General features: G+C 34.6%; 1 long non-coding RNA gene across 1 annotated transcript in view; it reads right to left on the bottom strand.

Moving 5' to 3' along the window:
• Positions 1-6,522: 6,522 nt before the first annotated feature.
• The window catches only part of LOC116558588, a 33,601-nt gene continuing 12,677 nt past the window's right edge, over positions 6,523-27,446 (bottom strand). Inside the window, exons 2-3 of the long non-coding RNA XR_004272083.1 lie at positions 22,127-22,301; positions 6,523-6,942 (exon numbers count right to left, since the gene is read on the bottom strand). This is a non-coding gene — a long non-coding RNA (uncharacterized LOC116558588). The remainder of the gene's footprint in view (positions 6,943-22,126; positions 22,302-27,446) is intronic.

Raw genomic sequence — 27,446 nt, forward strand, 5'->3', positions numbered from 1 at the left:
GCACCCAGAAACCATTGTGATCACTTTCCATTGTGAAATTCTCACTCACTTTCCCTTGGAGTATGTCACTGACCAGAGAAGGCATGGAGTTACCTGTCAGCATGTGATATATCATGCCAACACAAATATTTAGAAAGATTTATGTTTTTCTAACTCTTTAAATTAATATGTGTATATATAAAATATTAACCCACATATACATTGTATATATATGTATATATATGAAAATCAGTTGAAATCTTACACTTTGAGATGTTAGCATTTCACTTTGGAAGAATGCTGTAAGAAATAATTATTAAACACTTGCTATGTGCTAGGCACTCTATTAAATACTGAGGATACCTACTGAAACAATAATATTACAGTTTCCCATGTGCACTCATAAAGTCAAATGAGGAAGACAGTTGGTGAACAGTGCAGAAGGAGAAAATAAGCAAAGGGAAATCAAAGAGTTTAATGAAGAAGCTTATTTAGACATGATGGACACAAAAGCTTTCAAAAAACTGGTGTTATGGCTCTTCTAAAAGATTAGATGTCATGAGTCAGGGAATAGTAGGAATGAAGGCTTTGAGTTAAAAAAGAGGAAATTTTATTGTGAGGAGCTGTCTAACTCCAATATGACTGTGGTGTAGTGAAGGAGGGGAAGAGTTGAACGGGACGAGGTGTGAGAGGTAGACAGGAATGAATTATAACAGGCTTTCCAGCCATTAAACAGGTTTTGCAATTAATCTTCATGCAGTATCCAGGGTTTTACATTGGCTTCATGGAGAATAGATTAGATGAGTGAAAAGTAGAAGGTAGAAAATGAATTTGGAGTCCATTTCTGTAAAGCAGGGAGGAGATGATCATTGCTTGAATGAAGGAATAGCATTGGGGATGCAGAAGAGTGGGTGAATTCGAAGTATGTTCTGAGGACTGAGCATTCAGGACTTGCTTACAGATTAGATGCATGCCAAAAGGAAAAGAGAAGCAGCAGGAGAGACTCCAAAACTTTTAGCCTGAGCAATCAGGTAGATGGTAAAGGCACCTACATTTACTGGGATGAGGAAAATTTGGGAAGAACTGTGCTTGAAAGAGTAAATCAAGAGTACCCTTTCAATCAGATTGGGCTAGTGCCTTGGTGATGTAACGTAATGTCCAAAAAGGAAATTCAAGTTTCTATCTTTTGTAATTGGGTGAATGGTGGCATGATTTACTGTGATGGGGAATAAGAAAGAAACAGATTAGTTCTTACTCTAATTGGTAGGATTATCAGATCTCTATTTCCAAGGCATATTCATGAGGCATTGAAGAGGAGAGGCTGAATATGAATTTGGGACCGCAAGTTTGGCATGCAAAGGAGAGATCTGGGATCTGGATATATTCATTTTGGAGTTAAAATACTGTTATTTAAAGCAAGAGGTATGGAACCTGGGGAAAGAAATGTAGAGACAGAAGAAAACCTGGTAGCAAGATAGAAGCAAATTCTGTGATTCCAAAGAAAAAAATTTTTAAGTTCCATCCTAGTAGTCATGTCTCATTAAAAAAAGCTTAAAATAAACTGTAATGGTTTTAAATAAATGCTGGCTTGCCAGTGTAGCTTAATGATATATGAAAGTATGCATTCTCCAAATCATATACAGATGCCCTTCGGCCTAGATCGGGGTTATATCCCGATTAACTCACCGTAAATTGAAAATACCATAAGTTGAAAATACATTTAATGCACCTACCAAACATCACAGCTTAGCCCACCTACCGAAAACATACACAGAACACTTACATTAGCCTATAGTTGGACAAAAAACCTTTAAGCAGAAAGCCTATTTTATAATAAGGGGTTGAATGTCTTACATCATTTATTGAATATTGTACTGAAAGTGAAAAATAGAAGTATAGTGTCTACTGAATGCTCATTGTTTTCACACCATTCTTAAATTGAAAAAATCAAAAGTCAAACCACCACAAAAAGTCGGAGACTGTCTACATATGGTTTAAAAGCTTTTGGCTACCTTTCAGAGTCCAGGTCACTAAGTTTCCTGATGCTTTGTAACACTATTTCTTCCTTACTCTATTCTAATTATTGTGTTGAAAAATGATTTTATTTACTATAGAAACTCTGCTAGCTGTGGTTAATTAGTACTCTACATTTTTGTGTACCTGTCCCTTCTGCAGAGTATGGAAAGTTAAAAACTATACTTTTCAGTTTCCCTTGTAATCGTGATTAGCAATGTAAATTTAGTTTCTTCAATTAGATGTACCAAAAGGCTGAAGACAACTTACCATTAATGGCTATTCTCTGTTGTCAAGTCATGGAGATGCCAGAGTCAGCCTTGTGGAATTTGAGAGACCCTGAGAGTGGTCACAAGTCCTGGCAGACCAGAGTCCAGTCTCTACTGTCTTGGATGTTAATGGCATTTTAACTGTGACCAGACTCTGTTTCCAGGGTAGAAGCTTCTCTCAGGTAGGGGGCCTGATTCAGGCTTCCTGATCACTGCATCACAACCAAGTTAACATATTCTTTCATTCAATAGTTGCAGTTTAAACTCCTGATTCACAATCTTCCTCTGTGTTAGAAAGTAGTAGCTCACTTGGCAAATGAGTACCACAGTCAATCATTCTAGAAAGGCCATCATAGAGCTCACTGTTACAATATTTGCTGCAGTTTTGTAAGAACTTTTATAAAAACCAACAGCTTCCTAAATCCCTGTCTGCACAGAAATACTTAGAGACATTTTTACTTCCTTTATTAAAACACAACCCATAGTCTGATTTAATTCTGGGGATAAGCAGAGTATCAGTTAGAATTAAACACTATAAAATTGTGGGAGAGCCCTCAAATCAAAAATTTTTCATTATTCAATTTAGTATAATACATCGATTTATTATTGGTTTACATTGAGAAATAGAGACAAACTTAGCAGTCAGTTCCCAATTTCAAAATTTATGAGATAATTCCTGGGCAAAAATAAGTGACTTGCAGTCATTATTAACAGTTCACACTCTTGTGTTTAATGTCCCTATCCATTATACAGAAATTGAAGTAATTTATTTCTAAAAGCACTTTATTAATAGAAAAAGGAAAAGAAGATTCATTTATGTAACTACACTCATAATGAAATTGTCAGAGTCATTCTATTAGAAGAAACAAGATACCTTCTTAAAGACATAAATATATCCCTTTTTATGGCTAAAGTATTTGATGTAATTTGATTTATGGCATAACAATTGAACAACCTAGAAATGCAAAATGTACTCTTTTCAGATTTTGTGGTAAATATTCAGAGCTCTTAGCTTTTCTATTATATTTTATTGCTACATAACAAAAAATAATGAAAGAACAGGAGTTTGTGGCTCTCAAAATTTAAGTTTAGTGTTCTCTTGCGTTAGTCCATTCTAACACTGTTAATAAAAACATACCTGAGATTGGGTAATTTATAGAGGAAAGAAGTTTAATTGACTCACAGTTCAACACGGCTGGAAAGGCCTCAGGAAACTTACAATAATGGCAGAAAGGGAAGAAAACATGGCCTTCTTCACATGGCAGCAGCAAGGAGAAGCGCCGAGGAAAAGGGGGAAAAGCCCCTCATAAAACTGATGTTGTGAGAACTCCCTCACTATTATGAGAACAGCAGCATAAGAGAAACTGCCCCCCTGATTCATTTACCTCCCACCAGGTTCCTTCCACAACGCAACATGTAGGGATTGTGGGAACTACAATTCAAGATGTGATTTGGGTGGGGACACAGCCAAACCCTATCATCACTGGTATTTGTAAATACAAACTATTTAAATACAAAATATATTTTTCGGGCCAGAAGAGCAGGTCTAGCACAGTGGCTGGATATACCAGGAGATCAATCCTTATATGTCCAACGAACAAATGAATGACTTGAGAGATTCTAAACAATAGCAACAAATTAGGTGATTTGGAAGATCACCGTGGATGAGGTTGGACACACAAGTTTAAACAAAACAGTTATTAAGCAGCCGTTACAAAGAAATGAATCAAACATTGCTCTGAAGCCAGTTAAGCTGGCTTTGGTTCCTAAATGTGTGTTTTGTTTAATATATTACATGTCCAAATCATGGAAAAAATCCCAACCTTGACATTTTCTCATCTGTAAAATAGGGATAACAAAGCTTCCCTTGCATAGTGGATGACCAAGGGTTACATGATGGGGGCTCAAGAAATTATAGGTATAGATATTGCACGGCATTTTTTTGAATAGAAAAAAAATGTTGAAATCAAGAAAATTTAAACATCGTCCTTTGCTGTCTAAGAAAGAGTAAAGCAGAGTGTTTCTAGAAGGCCTGCTGAGCACTTTAGTTCCTTATAACCTGTCATGTTTTCTCCTCTGCTTCTGTGAACATCCTTCACTCCCGTTACACCTTTTGAGAGAAGATTAAATTCAGTATTGATATGAATCCTTTCTACAGTTTAATTCTCTGATATGTGGGTTTTTCCTCCCACTGATGGAAAAAAAGTATTAATACAAGTGAAACCATGTTTGCTTTAAATTCAATTTTACAGGAATTTTTTTTCACATTTGAAAACTTTGCTAATGAAGGGTAAATTACAAACGTATGCCTTATATGTACATAAATATTCATGCCAAATGTGTTCCTACACATGTATTCTACTGTGCGTTTTTGATGTAAGCTGCATCAGAACGAATATGGGTGCATCCATGTCCCTCAAGGACAATGAGAAAGAACCAAGTGTGTCAAGTGTGTGATTACATGCAGAGCTGAGAAAGAGGAGGTGACAGAGTGGTTTGGCTAATTCTCAACATGATTTTGAAACCAAGTCTCCAGAAGAGAGTTTAAAACTATGGAAACACCTCTGAAATGCTATGCAAAAATTTAAAGACTCATCTTTTTTTTTTTTTTTTTTTTTTTTTGCATTTTAGGTTTTCAGGTCCATGTGAAGGACATGCAAGATTGTTGCATAGGTACACACATGGCAGTGTGATTTGCTGCCTTCCTCCCCATCACCTATATCTGGCATTTCCAAGACTCATCTTAATTTATTAATCCTATAAATTCACACAAAAATTATACCGGCTTCTGAAAGAAAGTGTCTATTTACCATCCCATCATCCAATGAATAGCATAGCAATAATAAAAGAAGAATAGTTTAATGTTTGGAGTTCAATTCAAACGATCTCATTAAGGCAGAAATATCTAGTGCCTGAGAAGCACAGTAGACTAGCAAAATGTTAATTAACTCATATTTATTTTCAAAATGCATTTATTAAAAATGAATTACATGTGTAAGTTATGTTTGCCAATTCTTACAGCAACACACTTCCAAGGACATCAGGGTTTTTCCTGAAACTAAACTTTTAAAATATCATGACCTCTTTAATGCTGTCTTGAAGAAATTTTGCTTCTAGAGTAAGCACTTGTAACACAGGACACAGTAACAAGTGAAAGAAGAAATAAAATTCATCTTGTACCCATGATGCTAAGTGGGCTTTTTAAGGAACAATTTAAAAGCAATAATTAACTATTTTGAAACATTTTCTTGATACATAACAAATTTGGAAAAAAGGGAAATCAGCAACTGAATTGATAATTTCTTTGCACTATTGTGCCTTAGTTGTCTATATACAGCTTTATTACTTCATAAATAAATAATAAAATTTGGACTGATAGACCCATTTGGCAGTGTAGTGAATAATTAGTAAACTCAAGCGTACAAATTGAGTCATATTTTGGCAAAGAATTGAAGAAAACACAAACAATGCAAAAAAAAAATTCATTACTGAGGATGTTGAAAAGCTAATTCACATAAGCAAATATACTTCACCCAAAGTGGCATATTAAAAAAAGTAGAAAAAAGGAATATTGGTGCTCAGGAGAAACTCAAGCTAAGCAAGTGAAAAGTGGATGAAAATACAAACTAATGCAAATGAGCATTTTCAAAAAGCAAAATTCATGACCTCTAAAGTTTAATGCCTATTTGTGAGCTCAGCCAACCTCGATGAAATGTCAATTACCAGAAGACTAACATGCGTAATAGTAAGCCATAGTACAATGTGGGAGCTGGATGGCCTGACACAAGATTATACACTGAAACGGGGTTATAAATAAGAACATGCTGAATGAATCTTCAGTGAAATGACCCATACATTGTGTCACTTTATCAGATAAGACCTAACGTAGTAGGAAAAATGACTCATCTCTTGACTTCAAGGAAATACGGTAAGATGTTAATTAACATACTAGTATTTTCTTTGTTAAAAGTCATAGATTTATTCATTATTTTAAAGCTAGGTACCTTTCTTGTTCTCTTACTGAGACAGAAAAGGAAGTTCTGCCTTGTTAAGTTATAAAATGTGAGTAGCCAATGAATAAAGATGCCTTGGATGATATTAGAGAACAGGGGGTGGTTTTGCTTTTCATATTTTGCACTCCCCTTCCAGTTGTCTTTCTACTTATATTGAAGTAAAAGAATTGGTAAAACTCAAGAGAGCCTCTGTGTGTGTGTGTGTGTGTGTGTGTGTGTGTGTGTGTGTGTGTGTATTTTTTCCTCTTAGGACTAAATTATAGAAACATCATAAGCATCTTAAATCAAAGATCAGTTGTTTTAGGTATTCATAGTAATATCAATCTTATTTTATGTATTAACATTAGCAATCTAAGGTTTTCCCTAGCATGGGGAAATAGAGAAAAAACAATTCACCAGTTAGAAAAAAATCGTATTCTAAACTTAACATTTTTGTTGATTAAAACATAAAATTATTAAGACTGACATTTCTGTAATACTAATGGATGTGAGAATCATAAATTATAATAGAATGAATTTTTTAAAGAACAATATTTAACACTCATTTTCTTCTTGTACTCTGATGCAACATCACATAGATACTAGTTCTGTATGTAGGTTTTATAGCTGTATTCATTGGGCTATTGTAAGCTATGGCCCTTGAAAATCCTGAACTTTATTCTTTTTCTCTGTAAGATAAAGAATGAATTTTAGCTCACAGAGATAATCTGAAAATAAATAGAAGATTTTCATATTAAAAATTCCTCTCTTTTCTGTTACATTCAGTATCTAACATAAGGTTTGAACTTTCTCTTTTGTCTGTGAAGAAACTAGATGATGTTTATCTACTTGAAAACTTCATAAAATAATGTACAGTATTATAATAATCTACTATGATAGTTCCTTCTCTGTTTCTATGATTTTATTTATATGTATTAACTTCCCCACAAGGATATATCATTAACTCTGCCCCAACATTTATTAGGAAAAGTCATCTAAGTTTCCTTGATCAGATTTAAAACTTCATCAATATGTCTACATATTTTATGCAATTATATGCCAAAGCAGTGCTACCAAACTATGAAGACTATATATTTATAAATTAACATTACATACAATTAACATTAACATATAGATTGTTATAAACAATTTATATATATATATATAGTGTATATATAGTGAGAAAGCACCTACCTCCTCTCAAAATAACCTAGTTAGCCTTTGAAGCTCTTTTGATATGATGTGCTGTGTTATTATAGATGGTAGAGGTAGGGATTAGGTTAAGAAAAAAAAAATCTACTAGAGAAATAAACTTAAGAATTGCTCCCTTCCATTTTTCTTTCCAGTTTAGCCATTACTGAGCCAAAGGTTAAAAGACTGAGAAAATTAAACTACATTTCTCTAATTCTGTATCCCACCCAACTAGTGGGAGATCGAACTTTTATAGACCTGTAAAAATTTGAGTCATGTATGAAAAAATCTAGATTGTCTATGCTTTCCTTTGTTTAGTTCTAGATAATTTACATTGTGACTTATTTATTAAGAGCTCTGAGGTGCATCATTGTCAGTTCAAGTGCAAAAGAGGATCTCTATTTGCATTTCAATTACCACTATCCTCAAATCACCAATCAAGTAATGTCTCATTATGAAGGGCAAGCGGGTGGGAAGAAAAATTAGTAAATATAACTTATATTTCACATGATTTGCCAGATCTTCCCCCACATACGATTTTTCAAATTAGAGAAAGAATGGAGGAGTTGGGAGATGATTATACTTCTGACATTTGGATGAACACAGGAAAATAGCCAGGCCAATCGTCTTTCCTATTTCATTTCCCCAAAGGGAAAGATCAGTCAGTATGGTTATCTTATTTGGTGTGTAGTAATTTTACAGGAATTTTTAATGAGTATTTTCATTTATTTAAATGTGTACCACATATTATCTTATAAGATTCTGTAGTACTATGCCCCATAAAACTATATAATTTCTCATTTAATAAAAATAAATAAGAAAATAAGATACTACATTTTATTTATCATCTGATCCTTTAATATTTCAAACGTTAACATTAACATTGAATCATAATCGGTGCACTAAAATTAAAGGCAAAAATAGGTATTTTTTTTTTGCTCTATATTAGAATAACAGTTGAAATGTTAAGCTTTTTTTCATTTAATGATTGAAAAGAAAGAAAATGAAGAATCACACTTAATGGAAATCAAAAAAATTTGTAGAAGTTGACAATTTTCATGATAGAAATACTGAATACATTTTAGCTTGTATTAAAATTATATTAATATGCAATATATAATCAATATGTGGTAAAAGGTTTCTACTGACACTAAGAACTGTGTTAGCATTTAGTTAACAAACTAACTGTATTCATCTTAGTTATATTGAAAGTGATAATTAATTGAGCTCAATCACTGGTTTCTTAAAAAAGATCATATAGGTAGTATAATGCAGAGGTAGAGTTCCTATAACTTAATTAAATTGACCCAAATATGGTTATATTTGTGTTATTGTAATAGTTAATCAATGAGCAGTTAATAATTGCCATTTGGTCACCATATGGCCAAACTAATTTAGTTATTCCAAGTGACCAAAATAACATAAAGAGCTATTTGTTATTCTGTTAAAACCTTAAGTACAAATTGGAGTAACCATGTAACCAACATTTAAACTTGCAACAAAATATATTTTTATAAGAGAAATATTAAATCTAAATCAATCAATGTTCTGCTCATACCATCTGAGAGCATAACATTCCATAGTTGAGTGCCAAATTTGTTGTCTGGCTGCTCTGGGGTTAAGGTTCATCCAAATAAAAGCATATGCTTGAAATGTACAGAAGTCTACAAATATTCAAAATGCACTCTTCCATAGCTTTAAAAAGGAATACGGACTATCTATTAAGAGAACTACAAGGCAGCAGAAGACCTTGAGCATCTATATCTCACTACCAAATGAAGAGCTTTTTTTTTTTTCCATGTTCTTCTCTTTAATCATGGTCATGTAAATCAGCATTGAAAGCCATGTGGGTGATTAAGCTGAGAATCACACCCAAAACTTTCACAATCAGTGCACATATATGGTATTTTGGCTTCTTATATTTCTGACCATCTGTCAAAATGGCAAAAGGCCCAATTCAAAGTTGCCAGATCCTAGCAAGTAGTTTTCAGATGGTTATGGGTTTCAAGGGGTATTCTAAATAATAAATAACACTTGTCATTTAAGGGTTTCTGGCATTTTAATAAAAAAGAAATTGTATTATACTTCTTCTATGCCAAAGTAAATAATATAGAGACAAACACTGTATTTCCTAGCAAGTGAATTAAGTCAATGGGAACATCTTGAAACAACAACTAAAAATATTACTTGTAGGTGTTTGTTTGAATCATTGTCTTCTTTAAATTGAGATTTGAGTTTAAGTGGTTTCCTATTCAGTAATGGACATGTATTAATTGGCTTAAATTGTACTTATATTAACTGATCTCAACTGGACTTACAGGTAGGATTTGTGAAGGCAGGGCCACTGATCAGGGATAGAGTCCCTAAGTGAAACAGAAAGTCCGGTGACCTGAAAACCAAGGAAATCCTTGTATTTTATTTCTCTTTGCCTTTTATTTTTGGTGCCTTTCAACACCTTACTTAACAGCTGCAGCTCTCATCTCAGTCATGTTTAAAATTAAGCAATTGAACTAAATAATTGCTAGAGTTTTTTTAACAGAATTTTAAAAATTTTAGAATGCATAGAATATTCTCTATTCCTCAATGCCCCAATCACAGATCTTCTCTGTGTATCTTTAAAAATGGGTCCTCCTGTTTCTCAACCAGAATTATTTCCTCATTTGTGTTTCCATAGTACTTTGTACATAAATCTATCAGAAAACCTGGTGCATGATAGTGTAAGTTTATGTATGTTGATGATGTCTTTACTAAACATTTTGAGAGCTCCTCAAGAGCAGACACGATTTTGGGATTCCTAATATTTAACACAGTGCCCAGCATACAGTATCTACTGAATAGATAAGTATTACAGTAAACACAGACACAAGTATATGCAACACGAAAATAATAAGTAACTTTAGAAACATAAAACCACATGAACACATTATATATAAATTTGCAAATAAACATATATAACATGTACACATATATGTATATACATATATGTGTGTACATATATAACATATACAAATATAATGTATAATGTATATGTTTATTTGCAAATGAACATATATGTTTCAAATATGTATAAAACATATAAATATAATCATCATATATAATGTATATATAGAAAATACACATATATTATTTATATGTTATATATGTTTATTTGCAAATTTTGGCACTATGAAGTGAGCATGCTTTGTCCTAATGCACAGGAATAAAATTTATTCTGTAATCTACTTTTAAATTTATGCATCAATAATAGCTTATAAGATTTATCCCTGCCAACATTCAATTTAATTAGGTGAGAATTCTTATATTATTTTAGAAACTAGAACTACTTATTGCTATCTTTTAGATGCTTTCTTTGCAAAGATGTTTGTATCCATCTGTCTTCTTTGTAGACTTAGTCAAAACTTGATGGGTTTCTATTTCAAAACAAGCTTTCGCTACATTCTCATTAGCTGCTATTTACCTCATTCTCTGAATTCCCTCGTTTGGTCAGGATCGGTGCTTTCACTTCTCATCTTCTGCATGACATCCAGACCAGAGTGCTCCTAAGCCCTGTCATCAATCCCAGGTGGCCTCACATGACCTTACCTTCTCACACATAGACATAGATTTACTCTTTGTTGAGCCTTTTAAAGACAGTTTTACTCTAGTATCCAGACCTAAAATGACAATAATTCTTAATACTCTGTAACATGGGTAAGAGCAACGAGTGTTAGAGCTGGAATTGGAACCTAGGTCTTGCCTTTTTGACGTCACAGCTTCCTTCTATCAGCTGTTTTTCCAAGTGACCCATTTGATTGTTCTACAGTTCTCTGGAGTGTTGACAAGCTCCGGTGTTTGGTATTGCCTGAGCTTACTCATTTGATATCTGGCAACATTAGGTTCCAAAGTGAGCAATAGGAATCCGATGTCTCTAAGATCCATGCAAACATACTTTTGAGCATGAGCCTTGTGAGATGGTAGTATTCAATACATTCTGTATTTCATGTAGGCAGAGTTTAAGATGTGAGATCAAAGAACAGCACTATTTGTTGGATAAAATAATAACATTTGGATATTTCCAAATGATTTACTTAAAAAATACAATTAATAAATGGAACTGGGCTTTCATTTCCTAAATAAATATTTCATAAAGTAATTGCACAAGCCTTTCTTTGCATTTTACACTACTGAAGGTTGGTCAAACACGCTGAATACACAGCAATAATGAGATCTGTCATGCAAAATGGTAATTTTGCTTGAAGTCATGTTTTCTTTAAAGTCCTTGTTATTTAAATAAATTCATTTATCCTCATGCTAGGCTTGATGCATTTTATTTTTACTTTACTTTTTAAAAATGGCAACAATTTACACAGAATTTTGTAAGATAAATTATGAGGTTCATATTGTACAGCATGTCTTTTTAGTCTCACCAAATCTTTCTGAACATACATAATCCATAGCTGTATAGAAATTGTGGAATGCTTTCTTCAAAAAAGCACAGAAAACATGAATCTAATTTGAGCTTGGCCCAGTATCTGAAATGAAATATGAGAAAAACAAAAGTATGCAGTTAAAACTAGAACCTAAACTTTAGTTGAAAACTTTGGGGTATTCTGAAAAGAAAATGTCAAAACTGGAAGCAAGCAAAAATAATTTAATCTACACAATTTCAGTTTAAGGAAATAGTTATTTAAAAAATTAAAGACGATGAGGAAGAAAACAGATAAAAAGGACAATTCATTATCTTTCCAGAGATTTTATTCATCCTAGAAGAGAGATGGACCTTGTCTTTATGCCCATGTAGCTAACTTCATAACATGGTCCAACAATTTTTTAAGAAAAACAAATAAGCCTCATGGACTGTGCTATATAATTTTCCAATGTGTTATTTTTCAAAACAGTAAGATCCTAAAATCTATAGAACAAACTTTGGATTATTTCCAGACAAAGGCCATGGTCAGAATAATGTACTAGAAAAACTTCTTTGATTCTTCTGTAAGGAATTATGTTGGGAATATTAAATGCTTGGCATACAAATATTTGAAGTAGATAAATGCATATCTAAAATTGACCTTTAAGTGGATATTAATATTTTTCGTTATACAAGTTAAAAAGAAACTCACTTAGGGTTTCTTCTTTTAACAAAATTATAGAAAAAGCAATTTATATATAAATGTGTTTAAGTGTCTCTAAAGTGAAAAAGAATTGTGTAGCTCAACAATGCATCCATTTTAAACAAGTACAAGACATTTCATGAGCTTGTGGAGTGATATTTAGGATTTTGCTGAAATGGATTTCTACGATGCCCTCGCTCACTTTTCCCTTTATGTGTATGTGTGCATTTTTAAAGAGATTTAATCACCATGAGTCTGATTAATTTACCTTCATCTCATCAAAATGTTATTTAGCAAGAGCTGGGTATTTGATAGCCAGTTATCTATCCTGGACCTTTTTCTTTGTATGGGGAAATGCACATTTCACCAAAATTAAATGGAAATCAAACATCAAGAATTTTGTGAGTAAGGTATGAGATTTAATGAGTTCCAAAGATATAAATAAATTACAGTTGTGGTCTGAAATTCATTCCTACTCCTTATTCTGTATACATTAAGTCAGAAGTTTCACTCTAGACACTTATTAAGGGCAGAACTGGATTTGACTCCAGAAAAATCAGGGACACCTGCTGGTCTGATTCAACTGAGCAGCCTCAGGTTATTTTTCTTACATTAATTAAAAAAGTCAACTTAAAGAGACTTTTCCATGGCCTAGATATTGCTCTAAATACTTTACACATGTGAACTTGTTCAAGTTTCCTACCAAGTATATGACGAAGGTAACATTATATAACCCATTTTACAGAAAAGGAAGGGTTAAGTAACTTGCTCATGGCCGTATAGATGTTAAGTGGCAGAGCTGAGTTTCAAACCCAGGCAGTCAGGCTTTCCCGAAAGAAGTGCTGGAGAAAAATATTAATATCCATTTAAAGGTCACCTTAAGATATGTATTTGCCTCCTTTAAATAATGTTTGTATGCTAAGCATTTAATGTTCCCCACATGACTTCTTATAGAAGAATCAAGTTTCTCTAGTAAATTATTCTGACCATGGCCCTTGTTTTGAAATACTCTGAAGCTTATTGTGGAGATATTAGGATATTACTCTTTTGAGAAACAACACATTGGAAAATTATATACCACACACGGTCAATTAGGCTTATGTCTCTTTTTCTTAATAAATTATTGAGCAATGTCACTACGTTAGCTGCCTGAGTACTCCTTTTGAGAAGGCCCCCCTGCCTGGCTCTGAAACTCAGTTTTGCCACTTAACAACTTCTTTTTTTTTTTTTTTTGAAACAGAGTCTTGCCCTGTCACCAGGCACCAGGCTGGAGTGGTGCAGTGGCGCAATCTCGGCTCACTGCAACCTCCGCCTCCCGGGTTCAAGCAATTCTCCTGCCACAGCCTCCCAGGTAGCTGGGACTACAGGCGCACGCCACCATGCCCAGCTAATTTTTTTTGTATTTTTAGTAGAGACGGGGTTTCACCATGTTGGCCAGGATAGTCTCGATCTCTTTACCTCGTGATCCACCCCCCTCGGCCTCCCAAAGTGTTGGGATTACAGGCTTGAGTCACCGCGCCCGGCCGCCACTTAACTTCTATATGGCCATGAGCAAGTTACACGAATCTAATTCTTAGATTAGGTTAATGGTGCCCAAATTTGTTTCTTTAGTTAAGGGATTACAGTAAGAGCCTCGTAGATTCCACTCAGCAGTGTGGAGGTGTTCATTTGACCTGAGGCATGCTGAAAAGTTTAGTAATTCCAAGGAAAACAAGTAGCAAGGATTTAATAAATTCAGGACTCATGAGCCTTTTCTGGAGCTGCCTTTTCTTGCAATTGACGCCTTCTCATGTGGCCGCTTATCATCAGCACAATCTTTGACACTACTTTCCATAATTTCAAACGTGTAGCAGACATTCCAACATACCCCAAGTTGTGACTGTTTTAGGAATCCAGACAACTCTGGGACTAGCATAGGGACTTTGCATGATCTGAGGCCACACACAACTACTTACTACCTAGTGGTTTTGGCCGAGTCATTCAACTTTGATAAACTACAGTTTACCATCTGCAAATTGGGGATAAGGGGAGCAACGGCCTCATCACCTTCTTTTGAGGATCCAATGAGAAACCGTAGGTAAAGAAGCTCAGAACAATAAGCATGCAATGTTATTTACATGAGGACATTTGGGTGAAGTGAAAATGTTTGCATGGAGCCACAGGGAGAGAAAAAAAAAACATGGAAAAAATAGCCTGTGGCCTAGTCTGAGCTGTGGAATGGACTCAGGTCTAGGCCCTACAGGAAGACACCCGTTGCAGGAGGCAGTTTGTAAAAACACAGGGCTCACTCAGTTTTGTGCCGAGCAGTATGCGGCATGAGTTGGAGAACAGAAGAATGTACGCATTGCTGTAAAGCGGGGAGGGCGATAGGAAGGCCCAGAAACTCTTGGGAATCTCAAAGCTGGGTAGTCAGAGAGCAGAGGATGATCATGCCCTTGGTATGGACGTTGGATTTTCTCACTGAGAGCAGAGGCTGTTGATGAGAGGAAGACTGCACCTTCCAGGGACTTTAAGTGCCAAAAGGGAAATGTGGAGGAAGAAGTGAAGGAATGAAAATATTTTAGTGTGAAGTACACAGAAGACTCTCCTCTGGGTTTTCCAGAAATAGCAAGTTGAAACCTTGAGGGAAGCAAGCTGAAATTCTTTCTGTAAATGCACATAGATGTGTACACAGTCGACAGTGACCCTATCAACGCCTACCTTGAGGCTTGTAAAGAAAACTTGGGTTAATTGGGTATTAATTTTGTCGTTCTAACTATAATGTCTTCAAAGGGAAACCTATTTTATGAAAAGCCTCTAGTATATGGCCCAACATAAAATAATCGAGCATTATTTCCCCCTCTCTGCTTTGCATAATGAGTGATCCTGGAACCACCTTTGGACTTAGATGAATCTCCCAATGACATGTCAGCATCTTTGGCTTTCTTCTGGCTGATTTTTTTGCTGTGTATTTTGTACACCTCTGATCAAGTGTCGGGGAATAAATGATTCAGGTTCTTCCTCAACCTCTCACCCTCAGCTTTCTAACCTGTCTCTTTATCATTTTGGTTGAGTTTCCTTTTGCTTGTATACGATCAAATAATGTTTCTTCTGTATGACATAATATACGGTCTAACATAAATGTCTCTAATGTTGTAATAAAAAATTCTTGTTGGGAGGCCGAGGCGGGTGGATCACGAGGTCAAGAGATCGAGACCATCCTGGTCAACATGGTGAAACCCCGTCTCTAAAAATACAAAAATTCAGCTGGGCATGGTGGCATGTGCCTGTAATCCCAGCTACTCGGGAGGCTGAGGCAGGAGAATTGCCTGAACCCAGGAGGCGGAGGTTGTGGTGAGCCGAGATCGCGCCATTGCACTCCAGCCTGGGTAACAAGAGGGAAACTCCTCTCAAAAAAAAAAAAAAAAAAAAAATTCTTGAACACAGAAAGTTTCCAAAACAAATAAATATGGTAAAGTTTGTGTGGGTAAATTCTATTTTATTTGTAATTAAGCAGAAATAATTAAAATAAAAAATCTGAACTAAATGTATATAAAATGCTTACTATTACATAAGTAATATTTTTGTTTTTTTCTATGTGAAAAATTATCATAGAACTTTTCAAATGCTTGGCAAACATTCATTGGGGTGGAGGGGGAATGTGACACAATTAGAAATAATTGTCTTCTAAGACCTTTTCTCTAAACACTGGGAAAAATTATAATATTTTACATTTTAGGTATAATGAAATCCATAAGAGTATAATTTTAAAAGAAAAGGACAAAGAAAAAGAGGAGGAGGAAAAGGCATAGAAGGAATTAGAGGCTTTCATATACAAAAGCTGTTTGAGATATATATATATATCTATTTATACATATATATTTTACTCATTTCTGTAATGTTATGACAATTGTTTTATAGGATCACATATTGTCAAGAGAATTCAAAACCTGCCTTTTCTTTATCTGATTGTGTATTTAAAAACTGAATATTTTTGCTGGGTTTTTCAGACCATGAAAAAAATGCCAAAACTCTTTCCCTACTGAAATGCCTCTGCTTAACCCATCTTTCTACATCATTTCTTCTTGTGTTAATAACTGGATCACACCAAACCAGATTACGCCGCACAACACATCCAAGAAACATAACATAGATTCCCCATATCATTTGTTACTTCCCGGGCCTTAATTTCAGTTGTGCCTGTTCCCCCTCCCCTCCGTTGGCAAATAGATCAATTTGAGGTGTCTGCTTTATTTCTGACAAACATATGTAAGCATTTATTTATGGATTTTCTCTTAATGCATTCCATATTAGAAAAGGCCAAGAGTACAACATTTCTTTAAAAATTCAAATTTCTTGAGAAACAAGGAGGTGGTGAGGGGGAGGGAGTGTTAACTTGGCAGACTGTGTTTAAAATATTTTGCAAGAAGAGCCCCCTGAGGAGCTGTCCATTAAACTCCCACCATTTTGCTGTGAGTAGTGAATGTTTTTCCTGGCTCCGAGTGTGATTCTTAAATGTTCTCACAGGTTGAAACAAAAAGGAAATAACTGAATGTATACTTGGTTATTCATGACTGAATTATCTCTATTTATTATAAGGAGGATTTTTTTCTTGCTAGAACTTCATACTTCCTTTTATTTTTCTTAGATAAAACATAATATGTGGGTAAGTTTTAACACTATTCCTCTAAGAATATCAGAGAAGGAACATTGCATTGATGCCATGATTTTTTTTCTCTTGTCTGCATTTGCCTGATTTTGGAGTGCTATTCACAGTCGCAGGAAAGCATTCACATCTTTGAAAAGCACAAAATAAATTCTGTTCACTGAGTGGGTAATTGTTCAAGGTCATCCATTTATTGTCTTTGTCTTGATTGTTTGAATTAGTAGTTAATAATGGTGCTGAAATGTGAATGAATTATTAGCAATGGGGCATATTTTGGGGAGTGTCAGGAAATATTACAGGGCAATTAAGGTTATCCAATCGCAAAGCTGTGTTCCCAGCAGATGTCTTGTAATTACTGTGTTTAAGGAGTGTAAGGCCTAAACTAAGATTATAGCTTTTATATTGTCTGCCTTTAGAAGTCATATTTGGAATTTATTCACTTTATTCTCCTGCCCTTTCCCTTTTGTTCTGATTCTGTCACTTACATTTTGATTTAAAGATAGTCTTTTTATAAATTAAAATAAGCATCAGCAGATAGTATGCAGTATAGATGTTTATAAAATAGGAAAATGATTGCAGAGATATTTAAAATGACTATTGATAAATAATTTATCTTGATATTATTTGTTACTCACTTTTAAATTTTTGGAATTCAAATATTTTTAAATCCCAAATCGTTTCATAACCTGGCATTTATGAAAGTGTTGCCTCAATGTATTCATACTTAGCAGGGTGGTAAAAGTCCTTCAAGAAATGTTGAGTTACGTATAATTTGGGAGCTTCTAAGTTTTAAGAACAACACTCATTGCACACTTAATTTCTGCTTTCAACATTGACCTGTCACCACTGGAGTTGTTTCATTAAGTTTGTAAAAGACATTAAAATAAGTGGAGTAAAAATTGTTATGTCTCTAATAATAAGTATTTTTGATTTGCAGATAGAACCTTAGGAAACAGCACCACATGCACTGTTCACATCTGCTGAGTATACTCGACACAGTTGCTGTGGAGAGATGCTTGAAAACGCTGCTGCAAAATACACTCGGCTTCCTCTTACTGACATGTTTAGCCTTACAAGGCTAATTAGACTATTGCAAGAAAGCACTCATGCTCAAATCTGAAAGTTGATGTATTCGACCAACTCATAAATTGTTACAGGACAAAGAAAATGAGTAGATGGGGGAAAAACCTCGCCAAGTTTCCTTCTTTGTAGATTGATATCTCTCCTGAACTATATAGATAGTTTTAAAAAACTGAAGAGTACATAAATAAATACAGAATGACTGAATGAGCATTTGGAAAAAAAGTCAAGCATTAAAATCTGTAGGTCTCTAGCTTACAATTATTAAAACTTTCTCAGTTTTGTACCTTCCATAGAATTGAATAGATTATCTTGCTAATAAAATTGCCACTGTTAATAACACCTGTGACACTTTGGATTTTTTTACTGTATGTAATTTCAACATATCTGGGAAATACCAGTTAGAGCTTTCCTAATAATTTTTGTATAAATTATTTCAAACATAAGTTTTCTAGGACTTTTGGAATAATTTTCTGAGTCATTGGAAGCCTTTAAAAAATTGGTTGCTGAGTCTTGAATTTCTCCTTATAAATGGCAAAGTATGAAAATATTTTATTTAGAACATTTTGGCCACACCTTCGATAGCTTCATTATGCATATTAGCAGTAATATGCATCCATATTTATGCAATTTAAGAATATTTGCTTAAAATTCATCAAGCAATTCTTGCATCCTTACTCTTTGTATGCATTGTGATAAACATTCACAGAAGTATGCCTCTGAGTGAGACACAGGGATTCTCCCCTCAAGGAAAGAGGGAATTTTGTCGTGTGGATCAGATAGGTGTAAGACACATACTGTGACCCAAAACAAAATGTTGCTAGTGTTATGTAATAACCTAATGCACTGTGGGAACATAGGAGGAAGGATGATGATATGTCAATTCAGGTGACTGGGGAAGTTTTCCTGGGCCTTTCCGTCTTGTGTATGAAAAAAATAGAAAAGAAGGCAGGTGAAAGAGGAAAGAGCAAAAGATAGGAACTCCGGGCCAAGAAATGGATTTTGGGGGCTTGCAGGGGAAGAGGTGGGGAGGGGTGAGGGGTAAAAGACTACATATTGGGTAGAGTGTACACTGCTTGGGTGATGGGTGCACCAAAATTTCAGAAACCGTCACTAAAGAACTTATTCACTTAACCAAACGCCACCTGTGCCCCCAAAACCTATCAAAATTAACAAAAGAGAAATGGCTGGAAATGTCAAAGGATTGTCTTATTTAGAGATGAGAAAATAACCTTTGACGGCTAGGATGTAGCTTTATAACATTGATTAATAAAGAAATAAACCCTAGTTAGGTTGGAGTTAGACTACATAGAGCCTTAAATGTCACACGGAGTTTAACGTGGTCAGTCAGTAGTTTTGGGCTATGAACAAGGAAGTGAATGAGCAGATCTGTGATTAGGAGATAATTTTGGAAACCCCGTGAAACATAGGATTAAAGGGAGAGATGGATGATAGAAAAATCAGCAGGAACTCATATTGCGATAGTTCAGCTAGTGACAGAAGAGTCCTAGAAGCCAGTAATTGTGTACTTCAACATTTTCCTTTGTATTTGCTCATGTTATCTTCTCAGATAGAAAATCCTCTGCTCCTTAATCCCATTTTTTCAATAAAATAACCCAAAAACAACAAGAAAAAAACCCGCCAAAGCTAATATGTATTACTTGTTTAAAAATCAATAACTCAAAATAATAACCAAAACTCTGGCCCCTAGGGATAAAAGAGGGAGAGAAGACACTGAAGTGTAATGTAAATACAAATTCTGATATAATTTTACTGAAAGGAGGGAGATAATAGAAATAAAAATATCTACCAAAATAAAATAGAAAAAGATTCCTTTGTCTTTCTTCAGCCTTCTTATTACTAGTGTGTATTACTGCTCTTAATGATTTCTTACTAAGTAACATTAAAATTAGCACTTTTGCACTATGATACCAAATGCCCTCCGCTCTTCTCTCCCTCCTCTCAATAAAATTATATCAGAATTTGTATTTAAATTGCCACTTCAGCGTTCAGCACTCAACTTTGTAAAAGTTGTGCTGTATTATTCACTTATGAACCAAGTCATTTACTAAGATCTGTACCCTTACCTAAATAACCCTTTGCCTTTTCTTTTTCCTAGATTGCTACAAACACTAAAACACCTATAAAAATTGTTTTGTTTATGTTTGCTTATGGTCAGTCTCACTGGGTAACATGTTATGAATTTATTGGTTCCTTTTGTGTTTCCTGGAGATATTCATTGCTTTTGTCTTCATGCTCTCAAAAACCTTGGGCTTTCTAGACTTGCAGAATGGCTGACGTATTCGGATTTCCCTTCATCATTATTCCAGGAATTCTTTGAATTCTTTTCAACCTCTCCTGTGTTGTAATCATTTTTCATTAATCATATGTCTTGTTTATTTATTCCATTATTTTGGTGATGTATATCTTCCCACAGAAGGGTGAATCACAAATACATATTTTTAGATCTAACATGTCTGTAAGTTGCTTTACTTAATCTTTGTCTTCTGATTAATTTTTTAAATGGAGCATAGAATTCTAGGTTGGAGTTAGTCTTCTTTCAGAAGTGTAAACATTATGTTATAACTCCCATATGTGACCTCTTTATCTTTGTAGAAGTTTTTAGCATCAAGTATTTATATGTATTGCCCTATAATTTCAGAATGATATACTTTTAAATATGTTTATATTTATTTATTATGTTGATTCTTCAGTGCCATTTTTCTTTATTTATTTAGCAAATATTATTGGGTATTGTCACTATGGTAGGTACTGTTCTAGATGTTAGTGAAAAAAAATGATCTATATCCTTAAGTTCTCGGAAATTTCCTGTATTTTTTTTAAGATTCAATGGCTGTGGGATGTAAAGAGATTCCAGAGAGAGTATAGAGTGGGAAGAAGGCCTGGAAGACAACACGAAGAGGAAAGGAAAATCATCAATTAAAGGTTGATAAAAAATGTCAGGTAAGTAAGATGAGACTCATTCATTTGCTCAGTCACTCATCCAACCTCACTCTTGGGAGCCTGTGGCTTTTCTTGCACATGGCTCCTGCCGTTCATGGAAACGAGCCACTTCCCTGTTGCTCCCTCCCTTGGGCAATAGCAGAGTGCCTGTGGTCACAGCATGCTCACTTGGCCCCTTGGCCCCTCTCTAGCTCAACTCCAGGGATAGTGGCTAGTCCATATATCTGTTATTCCTATATTTCTTAAAATTATTTTACTGCCTGTTGCAACTTCCCCATTACTCCAAACCTCTGTTACAGTTAAAAAAAAAACTCATAAACTTCTTTCTTCAAATTACCCTGTGGTTTTCCTCTCTTGATTGGATCCTAACTGATTTGTTGGATAAATAAAAATCAAATTATAAACATGTATAAAATTATTACACCCCCAGATCGTAATGTTAGTTATTTTTGGACATATTGTCATATATTGCTTATCTGCATATTTTAAGTCCTTACAATAAAAATATATGTTACTGTGAAGAGAACTATCAACATACTTTTGTTAAACCCCAAATAAAATATTTTTTTATTTACCTGTAGATGGTAATAGAATGACCTGCAATTACCTTCAGTTACTCAGTATGATTTAATTTAGTCTCCTGGTGCCTTGTTCAAATACTGTGTGATGAACTTGGAGATAAATAACCAACAGAAAACCCAGAGTCTTGGTACTGTTTCCAGTACAAATTCATGATCCAAAGTAATTTACTGATGCATTCATGTTCATGGAACATGGCAAGAAATTATTTTCGGAAGTAAGGCAGATATGCAATACAAGTATTAGGGTTTCAGCTTTCTCATTACATGGAATAATCTTCCTCGTCTAAAACTTTATTGGTTTCCACGTCTAATATATATTTACAGAGACTGGAGGGAGGGTTACTTAAACCTTTTTGACATCTGAATTTGAATTTTAGTTGAGGTCTTATGAAAATCAGACATTGTATTGATCAGAAGTAATCTAATTGGAAAAGGTTCATCATTTTAAAATTTAGCTTCCATTGCTATCTGTTTATGTGTACCCGCTTACAGGAATTCTGAAATGAAAATGCTCTTTCTTTAATAGAGAACCTTAGGAAATCTAGGTAGTTGCACTAAAGGTCAGTAGAAGGGCTAGGGAACACCCAGTGAAACTGGAGTCGTTCTCTTAAAGTTTGATTTGGACTATAAAGTGATTTTTTTTAATGAAAATTTTCTTTCTCTCAGAAAATGCATGATTTTCACTTTTAACTTGACTCAAAGTTAACTTCCAGTGATAACTCTGACATTAGTAAAAATCCTGTGTTACTATTATTTTTAAAGCACTATTGCTAAAACTTAATATGCACTATATTCTATATTTTATTTTACAATAAAGTAGAAAAGTTCATCATATGAATTTAATTGTTTCACTATTTCTTAAAATAATAATTTCACTATAATCTCAAAGTACAACTGTAGTATGTTAGCCGTTAATCTGGCCTTTCCTGATTCAACCTAAAATTTCTGCCCTGGAAAAACAATTCAGCAGTTTTTATCAGTGTACCTGATGGTAGCCTCATGAATGAAGCAAAGGCATGTTCTAGGAATAAAACGCAATGCTTTAAGAATGAGACATGTCACACAGAATTAAAATAATCAGACACAGAAAAAGGACTAAGTCAGTTTTGTTTAACATATCACTGTGCAATGTTATGTATGAAATATATAGGCTTGGGATGAAAAACCAGGTGGACAACTCAAATTCATTTTATGAACTATGCCAGACACCAGCTGCTCTTGACAATATTGAAACTCAGATTGGAAGCTTTGCCATGGAGACCACACACTTGATAGGAGCAATTTTCTCTTTTTCTTTTTAATGTGATTAGTACTTTTGATATTTTCCACTTCATAACATCAGAAAAGTCATTCAAAATATTCATGAAGATATTATAATTCCTTATTCTGGAATAAGAACACATTTGTTTCATTTTCAGCCTTAAGTTGTTCATCTTTAGTTATTGGTCCGATTTTTCTGAATTTAGGATAATAACATCTTGTCCAATCTGTTGTCATAATAAAAAAGATCATTTGATGTACGATTTTGGTTAGCTTCTAGTTTGCTTTGTCAAATTTAGAACCACTTGAACATCGTGGTTTCTAAATTTAGTCAAACCCTTTGAGCTTTAAGTCCCGTTTTGGCGCTGGCTGAGCATGAACTGTTGCTTTGAAAAAAAAAAAATTCTCTTGGCACTATCAGAATCTAGACGTGTGCACTGCACAGACCTCCTCTTATTTAAAAGAAATACATTCACTTTTATTTGAAAGTTGGGAGCTCCAAGAGGATAAATAATAAAATGAGAAACTTGAAAGAAATAGGTCATATTTTAAAACAGCTCTCAAGCAGAATTAGGCCTTTGGGTTTAGGGAATGGTATTATTTTAAAAAAGAGAGAGAGAACCATTTTAGTTATTTTAAAATGGGCTTGATTTAATTTATCTCGGAAAGTTAAAGCGAACTCTGTCTGTTGTGTTGCCATTGGTTTGGTGTTACTAAGAAGGCTCTTGTTGAACTATTTTATGTTTCATTAAAGACAACTTATTTTTCATACTGTAAGGGATAGTCAGAATATATATCCCTCAAAGTCAGTGGGTTAATTTTTCTTTTTCACACTTTTGCAAGAATTTTAATATATAATGATAATGAAAATTAACATTTATGGCTGGGTGCAGTGGCTCACGCCTGGAATCCCAGCACTTTGGGAGGCCAAGGTGGGTGGATTACTTGAGGTCAGGAATTCGAGACCAGCCTGGCCAACATGGTGAAACCCTATCTCTAGTGAAAATACAAAAATTAGCCAGGTGTGGTGGCACATGCCTGTAGTCCCAGCTACTCAAGACGGTGACACAGGAGAATCGTTTGAGCACAGGAGGCAGAAGTTGCAGTAAGCCCTGATCACCTCGTTGCACTCCAGCCTGGGTGACAGAATGAGACTCCATCTCAAAAAAAAAAAAAGGAAAAGAAAAAGAACATTTACAAAGAGACATATCAGGCAAGGTCCTAAGCTCCTTATATGTATTAATTCATTTAACACAACTACCCTTTAAGATAGGTATGATTATTGCTCCCAATTTACACATGACAAAACTGAGGCTCCAATGGTGAACTTTCTGAATGTCACACAGACAGTAACACAGGAAGTTGCACAGGAAAAGCCAGGGTCAGTATCTCAGTAGGATGAAATTTAAAAACAACAATGTTCAGGGATCCAAGTTTCCCCCTCATTCTGTCCACATCAAGCAAGTTAGCCTGTGTTTATGAAGCAAAGGTTTTTTTTTTTGTTTTTTTTTTTTTCTCAACTTGTGCATTCTTTATACACATGTGCAGAAAGCTTATGTAAAACCTGTCACATCTAATGTTTAAATTGTGGCATAACACAAGGTTGTAAGTTACTAGAAGTTTTCTAAAGGGATTTCGCTTGTCTCTGAAACTGCGTATTCTGTCAACCTGCTTGGAACTTTCTGGGAAAACACGCACACACAAACACACACACACACACACACACTTGACATGATTCTTTGTGTTTCCAGTCTCAGCATGCTCTTCCTTCCTTGATGGCTCAAGTCTAGGCTGGGCATTCCTAGTTTATGTGTTCATCCTCCTAATATTCTCTATAATATTTCCCTGTATACCTTGATATCTTCTGTAGGCTTCATGCACAGTTAGCAAACGCTGGCTGTAAGCAAATGAATAAAGGACTTGCTGTAACAAACAGAGGTCCTGTTCCTAAGAGATGACTCTTTAAACACAAGCAGGAGAGAATATTTTGTAGACAGACTTCTGAAGGCAGATACACTTTTCCTTCTATTTGAGAATAACTGAAAATCTGGTTAGGGAAGGCCCAGAGGAGTAATCTTTATGTTTACTGCCCTCTTGTAAGATAAATTCGGAGTTGGTCGCCTAAAGAATTGGGAGGATTAAACTGAAATGCCACCGAGATCCTCTCTGAAAACACTTTGGGATACCATCTCCAACTCTTATGATCTCCCCACTGGCAGCAAACAAAACAGAACATTTAGATACATTTACTGTTTTACAGCAGGGTGGACCTTATGGGTAAAATTTCCTAAATCACATTTTCCTTTGTTATTTTAGTCTTAATTTATTACTCTTAGTTTTCCTTCATAAGGATGCTGCAGAGCCAAGAGACTTCTGAGCCCTATGGGATAGAAATTGTTCAATACCACCACACCGTTCCCCATAAAGAGGTAGTCACTTTCTTTCTGTTTTTTTTTTCTTTGTATTTAAGACTTCACTTATAGCATTTACTATACCTTCTTATAGTGCAGCCATAATATTGGATATTCAATAAATGTTGTATTGAATTGGGTTGAATATTTCAGCTTTTACCTTAAAATCTCTTTCTTATAGTTACAAACTGAGTGCAAAGTGCACCAATGGTCTCCATTTTATGTTGGATTATATGTGACATTTCTAGGAAGTGAAAAATGCAGGGAATTGCAGGGGCAATAATTTGTTGAGTGTTGGAGATAGAAATATCAACAAAATGATATACTCCAAGCTCATCCGCTACTTAACGCTGGGTAGTTGGGTTCTATTCTGTGTCTTTAAGTTATTGTCACTGCCCCGTCATAAATTATAGTGACATCCACTATAACTATTTCTGACATTCTTCTGTAGCAGAGTAAGCAGAATCACCAATGTCACATTTTCTGTGCAGTTCCCCGTAGACGGAATGTTTTATAAAAAATGGGAGTTTGAAAGAGTGTAAAGGGTGAAAGGGTCATAACAACCCAAAATAAATAAATTTGTAAAACTCTATCATCATGCGTGCATTTTTTCATGTGCTCTAGTGTGTACATCTTTTTTCCCTACAGAGATAGCTGACAGAGATTATAAATGCTTATGTATCTTTAAAACAGCCACTATTCTAATAATCTAGACGAGTAAAACTAAAATGTTAGTATAAATGACCACAGCCAGAAAAATCAAGAAATCTGCCTCCCCATACTCCAGATTAGCTTGAAATTTTTTCTCTTCTTTTTTCTTCTTTGAATTCTTATTTTCCAAACTGGAGAATATGAATTTTGCAAAAGTACTTATTATTTGCTCTTCTCTACAGGTTTTGTTTGTTTCAGAAAAATTATGTTTTCTTAGAAATTTGCTTTAGGGAGCAAATCACATTTAGAATATCATCTTGCTTAAAGGGGGCACTCAAAATTTATTAAATTAATTAATGTGTGTTACTTCATGTAAATGCACCTATTTGATTATACATGTTTAAATAAGAAGATTTCAAAGAGAGATTGTAAACAGATGGATCATGTTTGAAATGCCTTCCAGCTCTAAGCTCCTTCTTTGCCATCCTTTTTGGGTCATCTTGTCTAAAACTTCAAAATTAGTATCTGAATGCACATGAAGCTACCCTAATCTTTACACAGCATAAAGGAAAAATATAATTCATAGCATGTGATAAACACTATCTGAAGCGTATTAAATATGAAAAATATTTGGCAGAATATACACAAAACGAAATTGGGTTTACCTGGAGAGGGTGTGATGGGAGAATCTGTATAGAATTTAGTTTCTTCCATTAGATTTTAAGTTTTATACAGCAAGGCCCTGCCTGTTTTGTTTTCTATTGTATTTCTAACTGCTTATATGGGGTTTGACCCATGGTACATGCTCAAGAAATACTGATTAAATACTATTATATTCATTTTTCTTCTGTATAGGTCTTTACAAAGAGAAAATATTATTTTTCTAATCAGAAAAATAAACAATAAAGTATTTTTAAAACAACTATGTGAAATAGCATATTATTGAACCTCTGTAAATATTTGTGGAGTGATTGAACCCAAGCAAAGAGCATGAAATTAGTCATGTGGACTGTGAAACATGAGCCACTGCTGAAAACCACACCTTTTTCATCAGGGTAAAACTGAACACCTAACACAGGCATGCCCAGGTCACCTGTGTCAGTGCTCTTCCCACTGTTTCCTGTCATTATACTGATGCTAGAGACCAGAACTTTCCAGTGGGAGCTTATTTGATATATCTCCTCTCCACTTCAAATGAATCCCTAACTCCAGGTGTTCACTTTCATTCTTCTACAGAGTCAGAGAAAGAAGTACGATTTTCTCTTTCTTCCTCTCTTTCTTTCTCTTTCTTTCTTTCTTTCTTTCTTTCTTTCTTTCTTT

The sequence above is a fragment of the Sapajus apella genome, unplaced genomic scaffold (assembly GCF_009761245.1).
Source record: "Sapajus apella isolate SASKATOON/1434 unplaced genomic scaffold, GSC_monkey_1.0 scaffold22, whole genome shotgun sequence".
Classification (NCBI taxonomy): domain Eukaryota; kingdom Metazoa; phylum Chordata; class Mammalia; order Primates; family Cebidae; genus Sapajus; species Sapajus apella.